Source organism: Ovis canadensis, chromosome 9 (genome assembly GCF_042477335.2).
Source record: "Ovis canadensis isolate MfBH-ARS-UI-01 breed Bighorn chromosome 9, ARS-UI_OviCan_v2, whole genome shotgun sequence".
Classification (NCBI taxonomy): domain Eukaryota; kingdom Metazoa; phylum Chordata; class Mammalia; order Artiodactyla; family Bovidae; genus Ovis; species Ovis canadensis.
The window spans coordinates 12004746-12018529 of record NC_091253.1 but is presented as its reverse complement, the minus strand read 5'-3'; the positions used below and the strand labels follow the sequence as shown (position 1 = coordinate 12018529).

Genomic DNA, 13784 nt, shown 5'->3' with positions numbered 1-13784 from the left:
TGTAGAATAGTCCTTTGATAGTTTTCAGAAGCTATGCTGAAGAACAAATTTTCATATACACAGATTTTGGGGTGGCCCCATGAACTGATGGATTTTAGGTGATGCTGAGGTGACATGGTTTAAATCACCGCTTTCTGTTCCTCTGGCTATAGAACAAATAGATAAACCAAACATAGGAGAAGATAAAGTACCCTGTGCACAAGGTTGTTGAAAATGTTGTTGAATTGGAGTAGAGTCTCTAGCAACGCTTTATTCCAGTAAAGTTGGACTCAGGTCCTTTAACATATGGTTGCTATGCAGAAAATACCTAAGCTATTAAAGGTGCTATGTTTATACAATTTCTGGTCCAAACTGGGGTACTTGAGAGGAAAAAGGGGAACTGATCATATTATACCAAGTGAAGAGCTTTCATCAGAGACCATGCCAGGCACATGGGGACTATGGTGGCCCTAGGGAACAGCTCTCTTACCTGAGGTCACAGCACCCCTGGAGCAGCCCCAGAGGCACTGAGGTGTGCTGTGCTAAGTTGCTTCAGTCGTGTCTGCCTCTTTACGACCCCATGGACTGTAGTCCACCAGCCTCCTCTGTCCATGGGATTCTCCAGGCAAGAATATTGGAGTGGATGCCATGCCCTCCTCCAGGAGGTCTTCCCAACCCAGCGGTCAAACCCATGTCTCCCGTGTCTTCTGCATTGGCAGGTGGGTTATTTACCACTAGCGCCACCTGGGACACATTTTAATCCTCATCTGTGCAGATGCCAACCTCCTAAGGATGGTTTCCGTTGCATAGGTGCCTAGGAAATAGATCAAGATTCCTTTACAAAATGTTTTCAACAGCCTCATGAACTTTTAAAGGACTTCTTTGAGCCTCCTGACGTCTGTATACTAAGGTGTTGGAGAAATCCATCGGTTCTCTGTTATTTATTTATTATTATTTTTTAAGAAATCAAACCCTGGACTTGGCCCTTACTTCCAAATGTCCCCTCCTAGTGGGGTATTCTCACTCATCCCCACTAAAACCCTCAGACTGGCCTCAGAGAAGCTCTGTGAAGGTCAACTTCCCCCATGAGTCCTCGTTTCAGAGTTGATCCTCATCTTTATCATATAAACAACATTCTGTAAAAGGATCAGAGATGGTAGATGAGTAATACATGCACAGTGACAAGTGTCTCGGCGACCTGATTTACACAGTGGGACTGACTCACCATTTTGGAAGGCCTCTGAGCTTGGGGTGACTGCCAGGTGCTCAGCACACCTCCACCTGCCTAGCCCATCTTGTTCTAGCTGTGCATTGGAAGAGGGTCGCTTTCAGGAGTATGTGCCCTCCGGACACCCAGGAAGAGTGTCAGTCTCCTCCTCCAGGCTCCGGTTTCTCCCTCAGCCTTCTTTCCTGGGTTATTAAGAGCAGGACTGTGGACACTCTGAAGCTCCTTTATCTTACTCTTTCCAGAAGCATCCCTAATTTTCTGTGCATCACTTATTAAGCACAATTTGAGCACAGGAGACACAAGAGAGGTGTAGGAAGATGAATTGGCTGCATACGATGCATGGGAGTCATGCTCTTGGTCTGAAAATATTATTAAAATACTACCAACTGAACTCTTTTTTCTATATAGCAAGTGTTGAAAATATTTGCATTATTATAACTAGGTGTGAGAGAAAAGCAGCCTTCTAATTGGCTGTTTAAGGGATTAAAATAAAACTCTTAATTATTTTAATATGTTATTATTAGTAGTAAATAAATCTTCATTTTGGACAACACTGCTACTGCCCATATTTGCTACTCAACTTACTGTTTCTAATTTTAACTTCATGATCATCATTTTCAAGGCATGTGTGCATGCTAAGACGCTTCAGTCGTGTCTGACTCTTTGCAACCCTGTGGACTGTAGCCCACCAGGCTTCTCTATCCAAGGGGTTCGCCAGGCAAGAATACTGGAGTGGTTTGCCATGCCCTCCTCCAGGAGATCTTTCTGACCCAGTAATTGAACCTGCATCTCTTTATATCCGCTGCACTGGGCAGTCAGGCTCTTTACCACTAGCACTACCTGGGAAGCCCTATGATTATCACTGGGGACATATATATGACCTTTTCAGAGATTTAATCTAATTATGATATAATTCCATTAGATTACCATTCAAACCGTTTTTTTTTTTTCTGTCTTAATTATTTTTGTTTGACTTAAGTAACAAATAAATATAAGAGAAAGGTTGGGAAACTACTGGCAATGTAGTAAACTTTAAAGAATTTATATATTTCTCAGAATAGGAATGAAAAAGTGAAAAAAAGAAAGTGAAGTCGCACAGTCGTGTCCAACTCTTGCGACCCCATGAGCTGTAGCCTACAAGGCTCTTCCATCCATGGGATTTTCCAGGCAAGAATACTGCAGTGGGTGGCCATTTCCTTCTCCAGGAGATCTTCCCCTCCCAGGGACTGAACCCAGGTCTCCCACATTGTAGGCAGACGCTTTACCCTCTGAGCTGCCAGGGAAGTTCCCAGAATAAGAATACATATATCTAAAATTCAACAATAAATGCTTAATTCTTTAACTTTACAATTACCTTATTTGCAGAAACTTAGGAATCATTCCAATTCAATGGGGGAAAAGTACAAATAAAGTTTTTATAATTCAAAACATATTTAAAGTAATATTTTAAAAATAGCCAAAACCTTTAACCAAAAATTGCATGTAACTGTGACCTGCTTCTACCAGGTAGTTTTAAATTCCTTCTAAATCATGTTGTCTTAAGGTTGTTGATTACTATGTGTTAAAAGATAACTTATCAATTGATTAAGTGTAAGAAAAAATGATTATTCATGTGATAATGCTGTCACTGTCCCATTTGAGGCCTTATCAATTCATGCCAAGACCACGCTAGCATCCTAGTTACTTGTGGACCCATTGAAAGCTGTCAGCACAGAGATCGAATTCCACTTTCATCCAACAGTCAATCAATCCATCCATCAGTCAGTAGAAAGTTCCTTTGGAATTATGTGACATCCGGGAATTAGAAAGGCTCACATCAAACTCTGGGTTTCTAGTTGTTCTGAAGGAACCAGGTATCTGGCAGAACCGGACCTGCTGAGTTTCCTACCGGCTAGAACAACATGGTCCCCGGAGGCTGCTGGAACAAGGCCCCCCAGGCCTGATATGCACCTGAGTTTGCAAGCCCTGATCTAGACACCCACATTCCAGTGCAGCCTACACTCTGCCTCCAGATTAGACCTCTGGTGCCTCATGGTAAATATGCCACACCCCACTAGGACCTCTCCTTGGCTCCATCTATGGACTGCGGTATAATATTCTGATGCTCGGCACTCAGTACCATTGTTTTAGTCAAGTGAGGCTGGTTGATACCAGATCCCACCTTTTATTTTTATCCACCTTCACTTTTCAGATGCTTTTCTTCTGCCTTACATTTCTTCTCATCTGTATTCGTGTATGAATACCGGACCAATTGTTTATATCCAGTTAAAAGTTTGTCTCAGATTGTTCTTCCCTGATCAGCTGAGATGGGTCTACACTCATACCACAGATTTGTCCAACTCTCAAATTCCTGAACATTATGTTGAAATTACATTCAATCAAGTCTTATCTTGACTGTTAAGCAGGGTCTAAATCTTGTTCAGTTTGAATTCCATGGATATTTGGCACAATTCCTTATACTTATTTGAGACTCAGTAGTTATTTGTTGAATGAGAAAATTGTTTTCTTTGTTCCAATATCCTCTGTGTAACTAACATCCTGTGAGACACAGATGTTGATATTTATGCTTGTGTTCTCATTAGGTAGATGACAGATGTGTGTAATTAAAATACTAATTTTTGTGACATATGTGAATCATTTAAACTCTAGAGCTTTTGTGTAATCAAGTATTTGACCTTCTTGTTTAATCTTTTCTTTCCAGTTATTTCCATGATGTATTTTGGTTCTTTGTAGCTCTCCCCTATGAAAATAATTCAGAACTAATTATGAAATACCAGTGGTATATCTTTCTTGACAGTATAATAGTATCATGTCCAAACTATAAGAAAAACTGTTACTACTACTAAACTATAACATGGTGCTAAATTTTAGATTAGTGGGATTCAATGTTATGTTTGAAGTTTGGCTGGGAATTTGTAGCTCATGGAAGTCCTTTAAAACAAAATAATATTTCTTTCGGTTACACAGTTTATTAGGGTAGTCATTGCTCCTTGTTACTAACTTGGAAAGGTGTGCTTATATTTACATATGTGTTACATATGTGACATATATAACACATGTGTTACATATGTAACATACATCATACATCTGTTACATATGAGTGTGGGTTGACAGCTTCTTTGGCTCCCATTAATAGACTCATTCCATTGTTATAACTCACTTAGCAGCCAGTTTTTCCAGCTCCCTGCCTTCCGATCTTCTTACTTGCTTCTCTTCTTCCCAAAGCTGAGACCTGGGCCTTGCCCCCTACTGCCCTCCTTGTGCTGAGGAGAGTGCAGTGGCAGATAGCAGGGGGTATGGAGACCAGCCTCGGCCACCAGGATCCCCCAAGCCCAGCTCAGCATCTCAGAGCAAAGTGAAGAGATGCCCTGCCAGGCATGTACCTTCATAAACTTCAAGTAGAAGCGTTTTCCTTTTAACATGTTAAATCTGTTACAAATCATTCTAGAAAAGATTTGCAACATAATAACATTTTTATTTTTCCCTAGAGGGAAATTTTCACTGCTTTCAAAGACAGAAAACAATTGCATTTTCATAAACATAGCCGTCACAGTGTGCATAAATATAATTATTCAGCATATCCCTATCAGCAGAGCTATAGGGGAGACTTGTGCTTGACCTTGAATCAGAGTGAAAAAGCAAATAGTTTCTGGTGGCCCTATAAGCCTCTCAGTGGACCACTGCAGTGGAGGAGTCGCTTAGGATGAATGGCATTGAAGTTTATGCAACATCTAAGGCTCCAAAAATGCCCAGTTATTTTTTACCAAGGGCTTAGTTTTTTGTTTTTTCCTTCATTTTATTAAAGGGAAATAAGTAATGTGATGACAAAGTATGACAGTCTTGTCCTTGTAAAGTGACTATGATCCAGCCTTTTCCAAATAGTAGCTCCAGTTATTTATTTCTCCGTTTATCTGTTTACATGCACCAAACCACTTCTGTCCTAAGAGCTCTTTTACTTTATAGCTTCCTCCCTCCTTCCCCCTTTCCTTCTCTCCTACTTTCTTCTCGTTTGCTCTTTCTTTCTGTTCTTTATATTGATCTTCTTATTTTGCCTATGCCTCCACTCCTTGCCTGCGGCAAATGCCAATCTGATAATCTGATTTCTGTATCTATGGGTTTGTTCTTTAAGATTCCATAGTTAAGTGTGATCATACAGTATTTGTTGTTCTCTGACTTATTACACTTAACATAATGTCCTCAAAACTCATCCATGTTGTTTTATATATATATAATATATATGTGTTTATATATATATATTTGTGTGTGTGCATATATATATATATATATATCACTTCACTTTGCTGACAAAGTTCCCTTTAGTCAAAGTTATGGTTTCAAAGTCATGTATGGATGTGAGAATTGGGCCATAAATAAGACTGAGGATCGAATTATTGACGCTTTCAAAGTGTGGTGCTGGAGAAGGCGAGAGTCCTTTGGACTACAAGACAATCAAGTCAGTCATTCTAAAGGAAATTAACACTCAGTATTCACTGGAAGGACTGATGCTGAAGCTGAAGCTCTAATATTTGGCCATGTGATGTGAAGAACCGATTCATTGGAAAAGACCCTGATGGTGGGGAAGATTGAAGGCCGGAGGAGAAGGGGATAAGAGAGGACAAGATGGCATCATCGACTCAGTGGTCATTAGTTTGAGAAAACTCCTGTAGAGAATGGAGACTGGCAGTGCTGCAGTCCATGGGGCAGCAAAGAGTCAGACACCACTTAGTGACTGATTATATACATATAAACACTTTTTTTAATTTAAAAAAAAGTGTAATTTTCCCTCTGGGGAAAAATAAAACCGTTATTGTGTTGCAAACCTTTTCTAGAATGATTTGTAACAGATTTAAAATGTTAAAAGGGAAATGCTTCTACTCCATTTATCTGTAGACACTTAAGTTGTTTCATCCTTTTCAAACCTTTATTACAGTGGAAGTACAAAGAATACAGATTAAACATATAGTGCTTTAAAAAAAAAAAAAAACCTTTATTAAACTTTGACACTATGGAGAGTATTTTGCTAGTAATCAGAAGAGTTAGAATTAGAATGTTCAGTATTTTTTCTAAAGTATCTGACAATCTAATCAGGGAAGTTAAGCAGACTCTTAAGATAAAAATTCAACTACAAACACTTGCCTAGGGGTAGGGAGGAGTCAGTGGGTGAGAGGCGTGGATGTGGGTACAGAGGTGTGCTGCTTTCCCAGGGCAGCCTTCACGCAGCACTGACGACCAGGCGGCTTAGAGCAGCAGAAATGTGTTGTCTGATGGCTCTGAGGGCTGCCGGCAGGCCTGGCTCCCTTTGGCGGTGCTGGGAGAGAACTCTTACCATCTCTTTCTCTGCCTCCAGTGGCCTCGCTGTCCTTGCGAGTGTTTTCCCTACCCTCCGTCTTCCGTCCCTATAGGTCCGTCTCCCTGGCCATATCCCCTCTTTGCATGTGTCCAATTGGATGGGGGCCCAAGATAATAAGCTCATTCTTAACTGGGTTACTCCGTAAAGGCCTTATTTCCAAATCAGGCCCTCTTCCTGAGGGACTGGGGTCAGAACTCTACACGTCTTCTTGGGGGACACACCTCAACTCATTAGAAGTAGGAGAAGAAAGTCCAAGGGCAACGTTAATTCTAGTAAAGAAGCAACAGCTTCTGTCAACAGCTGTGAGAACAGAGGCCTCAGGTTCCTCCCTAAATGGAAGAAGGGAGCAGGGGTCATGAATACAAGGCCCCATGGGTCAGGGGAAGGCGGTGGTCAGCGCTTCTCTCTTGGGCAGAGAAAGCCCACAGGCAAAGGATGAGGCGCTCAGAGCTGGGAACTGTGGCTGCGCTGAAGCAGTGTGTGTGAGGGGGTGGAGGGTGGTATGGGAGGGGCACCCTCAGTCCATGGGACCGTATGAAACGTCCTGTCCCAAAGTCACAGGAAGCAGGTAAAAACCAGGAGTCAACGTTACCCAGAGCAGGTAACACAAGCAGTGCTGTCCACTGGTGAGAAACTGACCAGGAAACAGCAAAGCCCATCACACCGGTCACGGCGGTGGCCTGCGTGCAGCAGACCGGAGGAGGGGCCTTGTACCCCCGTGGTACCTGCTCCAGGCGGAGACTCGCCTGTGCTGCAGGGGGAGTCCACACTGCATCCTGGGCTTTGGATTATTTAGCCTCTGCCTGGTTCTCAGAGCTCCTCCAGCTGTTAGTTGGTATCTGCTTTATCTATAAAAGTTAAGATCGGTTTCAGTTTTCTAGGTCCCACAGGTGGAGTGGCTTAAATAACAGAATGCATCTTCTCAGTTACGGAACCTGGATCCCAGTCATGGATCAAAGAGCTGGCAGACTTGGTTCCTTCCAAGGACTGAGCAAAGACTGTATCTCAGCCCTCCTCCAGGGCTCGGTCCTCTTCCCTCTTCCCTCGTACTTGTCTGAGTCCACATCTGCTCTTTCTGCAGGGACAACAGTCACACTTGGTCAGGGCTCCCCCTCATGGCTGTGTTTTAACTTAATTGTCCCTATAAAGACTCAATCACCCAAAGGGTCACATTCAGAGGTACCACGACCTAGGACTTCAGTACATGAATTTCTGAATGGACACAGTTCAGCCCATAACACTCTGCCCCCACGAGTCATGTCCTTCTCACAAGCAGAAAGCATTTACCCTCTCCCAACTGACCTGAATTCTTAATTGCATCCAACGTCAATTCTAAAGATAAAATCTAATTTTTTGTTTGCTTTTGTTTTGTGTTTCTATTCATCTACTAAGCAAACATCCACCTGGCATTTCCTTCCAAATGATCCCACTCCACTTCCTTTAGGGTCCCTTTTGCTTGCTTGTTCTCTCAAGGTCCTGCATTTCCCTGTGATGGCAAGTGCCACAGTCAAGTTCAGGGTTAAATGCTCTCATCACTCTCTAAGACAGGATCCTATAAGAGAAGAAAGCCTCCCAGAGAGAAAGAAAAGAAGAAAGGGGAGAAGAAAAAAAGGAAGAGGTTTATGTACATGGAGGGAAGATGGGCTCAGAGCCTACTTGATAGGAAGCTTTGAATGCAACCTGAGACATAAGAGCTAGGCATGTCACCTTGTTCAACTGATTTAACCTCACTGGGCTTTATCTGACAAGTAAAAAAAGCCAGACTTCAGTTTTCTTATATCCTTTAAAATGACACTTGTGTGTGTGCTAAGTCACTGCAGTCGTGTCCAACTCTTTGTGACCCTATGGACTGTAGCCCGCCAGGGTCCTCTGCCATGGGAGTCTCCAGGGAAGAACACTAGAGAGTGGGTTGCCATTTCTTCCTTCAGGGGATCTTCCCGACCCAGGGATCGAACCCAGGTCTCTTACGCCTCCTGCATTGGCAGGCGGGTTCTTTATCACTAGCGCCACCATGGTGATGCTTTAAAAACTTTATTTTCAGCAGCTGTGAGTGGATTTAAGCTATTTGGCATGGGCTAGACTCTGAAAGACCACCTAGGAATCACTTATATAAATACAGGTGTGAGGTTCTGTTTGGAAGAAAGCTAAAATGATGGATTTGAGTTGGGAATAGGGTTTGGACGATCACCACCTGCATTATGGTGCTGTTTGTATAGGTTGTCTGCCTTTGGATATGTGTGTTTGCTGTAACATGGGCTTGGTGTGTATCATCCTATAGCAAAGTCACCTCTTTACAAGCTTTCTCAGTGTTATTGATGCTCAGTGTATGATGGATGGTGTGAAGGTATTGATTTGAAGTCTGGTTAAAGTGTCTGTATTGTTCAAATGAATGATGCTGCTGTAATCGATTATTCAAGCCTGATGTGCTAGAGTCCATGCAGTTGCAGAGAGTCTCACGTGACTTAGTGATAGAACAATGACAATCAGTTATTCATCTGCTGTGATTAGAGATACAATTTAGTGAAAAGGTCCAGGAAACTCTTCTGTGAATTAAAATGAAGGAGAAAGAGAACCCTTTGAGGATGAACAGATCTTACCCCAAACCCAAGCCTGACCGTGGCACCTAATGGGTACCACACTCTTGCCAAGGCTCACCTCTTCTCTATACCGAGGATTACTGAAAACTGGCCAAAGGTATGATGTTGTATTGGACCGTAATACTGGCTTGAGCTCTCTAATAGGCATATCTGAAAGCGTAAGTACCTAATTTTACTAATGGAAATTGCAAAAGATTTCTACAAAATAAACTCTTTTAAACGTTAAAGCTTGAAAGAGTGACTGCTGTTGGTAATTTTTCTTTTTTGAAGAGTTTATCTTTTGTTAATGGTTTCTTCCTCTCCTGGAGAGAAAAGTAGATAAGGGACACATGAAATTCAAGGGACCTGTAAAAACAATAGTAGTGCCAATTATAACAACAGCAGTAATGGAAAACCTGGATCGATTCCTTACTCTATGCCAGATGCCCATGGCATCTCATTTAATCTTCAGAATAACCCTCTGATGAGGCTCAATTATTATCTCTATTAGACCGGTGCGAGTGTCTGTGAGGCACAGAAAGGTAATAGGACTTGCCCTTGAGCACATACTTGGTTAGTGGTTGAACCAAGATTCAAATCCAGGCTGTCTGGAAACTGTGCTCTTAACCAAACATGCTATAGTTAGTGTAGTTGCTAAATAATCACTCACTGAAAGTGAATCTGAAACAATGTCCAGAGAGAAGCAACAGAATTAGAAGCTAAGGAAAAGGAATGCTGGATCCCAGCAATGCAGCTGGATATATATTGTGCTGGGAATTCATCAGCTTTATGCATAAGGAAGAAGTGAATTTTCTCTTTGATTCAACTAATTCTCAGAGGTGCTTCTTTAAAGGCACATAAAGACCATGGAGGAATTCCAATCATGCTGAGGGCTTGGACAACTCCTTTCTTGAGATATTTAGTGGAGTTTAGAGACATGCAAGTGTAATAAATGATTCATCATTATCTTCTTACATATTTATAGATTTCAATGTTCTCTTTTTAAATCTACAGTGAGCCAAGAGAAAAATATTTGGCTTTTCTAGTTTTATTCATTGCTTTCCAGGTACATCCTTGGCAGACTGGGCCTATTCTGTATCTGTGACTTAATGGAATATGTCCTTGCATTTCACTGACTATACACCTGGACCCTTCTTTTTGAGGTCATTCAGTATTATAATTAATGCTGAACTTGAATCTCAGCCAGTAACCAAGTTTGTATTGTATATCTATCTTGTCAGATTTGTTTTTCTATTAACTGTACTTAGATTTATCCCCTCAACCAACCCAGATGTGAGCCCAGCGACTTGTAAACCGTTTAGATCCTTCTTCCCTTTTGTTTTAAATTGTAATCTTTCTCTGTGCTCAGAAGCAAATTGGGCTGTTTATCCAAGTGTGTTTTCTCTTCTATAAAAATGAGGTAATAATAGTTCTCATGTCTTAGAACCATGTGAGCATTAAACAAGACTGTAGATTTGTATCTCTAGCCTAAACATTTTCCTGAGCAATATGTAATTACTTAGGCAGCATCTTTGCTCAGGTACCTAGTAGACATGCCAAGCTTAACATGACTCAGGCAGGAAAGTCTCTCGCTCAAATAAGCTCCTTCCCTGACTTTCCAGTCTCTGTAATTGACCCAATTCCTCAGGTCATTTAGGACTCACCCTTGAATTGTCTTTTCCAATCATTCCTTGAAGAGCTCTATCTTCAAAATCAGCCCAAATCTGACCATTTTCAGTAACAGCCTTGCTCATATCCTTTGGCTAATCACAAGTCATCATCCTGTCCCCAAAAGCAGCCAGAGAGATTCTGTACATCTCTTAAATAGAACATGTCTCCTCTCTGCTTAAAATATTCTGGTCTGTTTCCATCCCACCTGAAATAAAATCTATGCAATTTATCAGGGATGGTGGGACCCCAGGGGATGTGGAAACACATCCATCTCCACCCTCCTTGCTCCTGCTGGCACTGCCCCACTGGCCTTCTTGCTGAGTCTTAGGTACATCAAGCTCATTCCTGCCCTGGTGCCTCTGAACTTGGCGTTCCCTCCATCTAGAATATTCTCCCACAGATATTTGCATCATTTGCTTCCTCACTTTATTTAATCTCTGTTCAAATCCATTTTTTCATGAAGAGGCTGGGTCAAGCATTTTTAGCATAATTTATCTAAAATATCCCTCCTACATTCCTGGTCACTCCCTAACCTCTTCCTCAACAATCATGTCACTTGTTACATTTTTCTCCATTCTGCCGGATATTTTTCTCCATTTATGTGTTCTCCTCACTCAGGATGTAAGCCCCTTGAGTGCAGCAACTTGCCTTATTCAATGCGGTAGTTCCAGTGTCCACAGCAGACCTGGTATATGGTAGGTATATGGTAGGGTATATATACAGATTTGTCAAAAAATTATTAATAGAAAGCATACATAGTCTGAAGCATACTGAATCCTCCTGAATGTTAGTTCTTAACTCTCTTTCTGCTAAGACACATCACAAAGTCAGAACATGTTCTATTTGCCATTGAAGTGTGTTATGCACTTTTAATTGAATTTACTTACATTTTCCTCATGGAATCTGTGAGGTCAGTGTTTTTATTTCATGGATGGAGTAACTGAGGGTTATGTGCTTAACTGGCCCAGAATGACACAATCATTAGATGTTCAGAGTTGGTCCAAACTCATAACTCTGTGTCCAGGGATCATGCAGTAAAAGGTGGTTTAAATGAAGGGCTACCACTCTGTTGATAACAAAGCTGACTTGGTTAATGTCACTGTTGGGCCAGTGCCTCCTCTTTGTTTACCGCAGACTGCTCATGCCTGGGAGAAGATAACCCATTCCAGAAGGCCAGGAACATGTTTGATCCATGGTACCAAATGAATAGTCAAAGCTATGGTCTTTCCACTAGTCAGGTACAGATATGAGAGTTGGACCATAAAGAAGGTTGAATGCCAAAGAATTGATGCTTTCAAACTGGTGGTGCTGGAGAAGACTCTTAAGAGTCCCTTGGACTGCAAGGAGATCAAACCAGTCAATCCTAAAGGAAATCAACATGAGTATTCATCAGAAGGACTGATGCGGAAGCTGAAACTCCAATACTTTGGCCACCTGATGTGAAGAACTGATTCATTGGAAAAGACCCTGATGCTGGGAAAGACTGCAGGCAGAGACGGGACCAAAGAGGATGAGATTGTTGGATGGCATCACTGAGTCAATGGACATGAGTTTGAGCAAGCTCCAGGAGTCGGTGAAGGACAGGAAGGCCTGGTGTGCTGCAGTCCATGGGGTCGCAGAGAATCAGATACAACTCAGTGACTCAACAATAACAACAACTAAACTTTCTAGAATTAGACATGTTCTAACATCCGTTATTGTATGATGCTGTGTCTGCCTCCCAGATGACTGCCAAGAAACCAGCATCAGCTCTTTCTCTTTTGACCATTGTGTGTAGGCTTTAAATTTTTTTTTTAAACTAATTTTCATTCTATACACTAAAGGTAGTTGTTACATGAGCCAATTAGGAACAGTTTTTTCTCGCAAAAATCCACCATGCTTCACACTAGATCCAACCATTCCTGTACTGTCAGGCACTGGTTGTGGGCCTGCTAAACTGTCCTCAGAGGCAGGAGACAGATGTGGGCGAGCATGCAGATGGCAGAGGACCTGGCAGAGGGGACAGTGGGAAGGGATGGAAACATGGAAGAGAGGTGATGGCTGTGCCTCAGCCTCATCAACGAGGAAGCAGCAGAGGCAAACCAGTGACGATCTTACAAAGTTCCAGGCGTTGAGGGCTGTGCGGAGGGGAACAGAACAGAAGCAAGCAGAGGAAGAGCACAGGCAAGAGCTGAAGACAGAGTGTGGTCCAGGTGACACGATGGAGATGTGTCTGGGGAGATGCAGTGGTTTACCCATCACGGAGGTTAACAGGGGTTGTGACGCTCAAGATGAAACTGGCCTGTGGCTGTGAAACCCGGGATTCAGACTGTGCCAAGCTGAGGGAGAAACAGGAGGCTACACCTAGCTCTCCCTGCTGCTGATCTGACCAGTGGGAGACGCAGGGCACCCGGAAATGCTGCACTTAGGGCTGCCTTTAGGGGGGGGGATCTCGGAGCCAGCAGCCGCTTCCTCTGCCTGAAGACAGTGTAGATAGGGGAGGCGACCCCCAACCCAGAGCTCACTGGCCCGGTTCTCTGATGGAAGTCTCTGGTGATTTGTTGAGCTCAGAGGACAAACTAAAAAGTGCTTCTGAAAAAAAAAAAAGTCAGATTAGAATTGAGGAAACAATTTCTGCATGTTGTGTGTGTGTGTGCTCAGTCGTGTGTGAGTCTTTGCAACACCATGGACTGTGGCCCACCAGGCTCCTCTGTCCGTGCGATTTCAAGGGCAAGAAAACCAGAGCGGGCTTCATGCACGTTCGTGTTGTGGCAAAGGTGAAATGAACACTAGGCTAGTTTGGGGGTTTTCGAAAGGAGGCAACTGTCTCTGTTTCCTTTGCATATGCAAAGCAGTCCTCATCTCCCAAGCCCCTGCCCCCTGACTGCACCCTGTGTTTGCTGCCCTAAACCTTCATTCTTCCTGATGCTCCAAGGAGAAACAGCTTTCTCCTTCTTCTCACAGTGTCTCTGAGCAGAAGGCCAGTGACATGCTTTCTGTT

At 42.7% G+C, this 13784-nt stretch overlaps 1 protein-coding gene across 1 annotated transcript in view; it reads left to right on the top strand.

Annotated features, from left to right (window-relative positions):
* LOC138445570 (regulating synaptic membrane exocytosis protein 1-like) overlaps positions 1-13784 on the top strand; it is a 253257-nt gene that overhangs the window by 200791 nt on the left and 38682 nt on the right. The gene's annotated exons all lie outside the window — the stretch shown is intronic.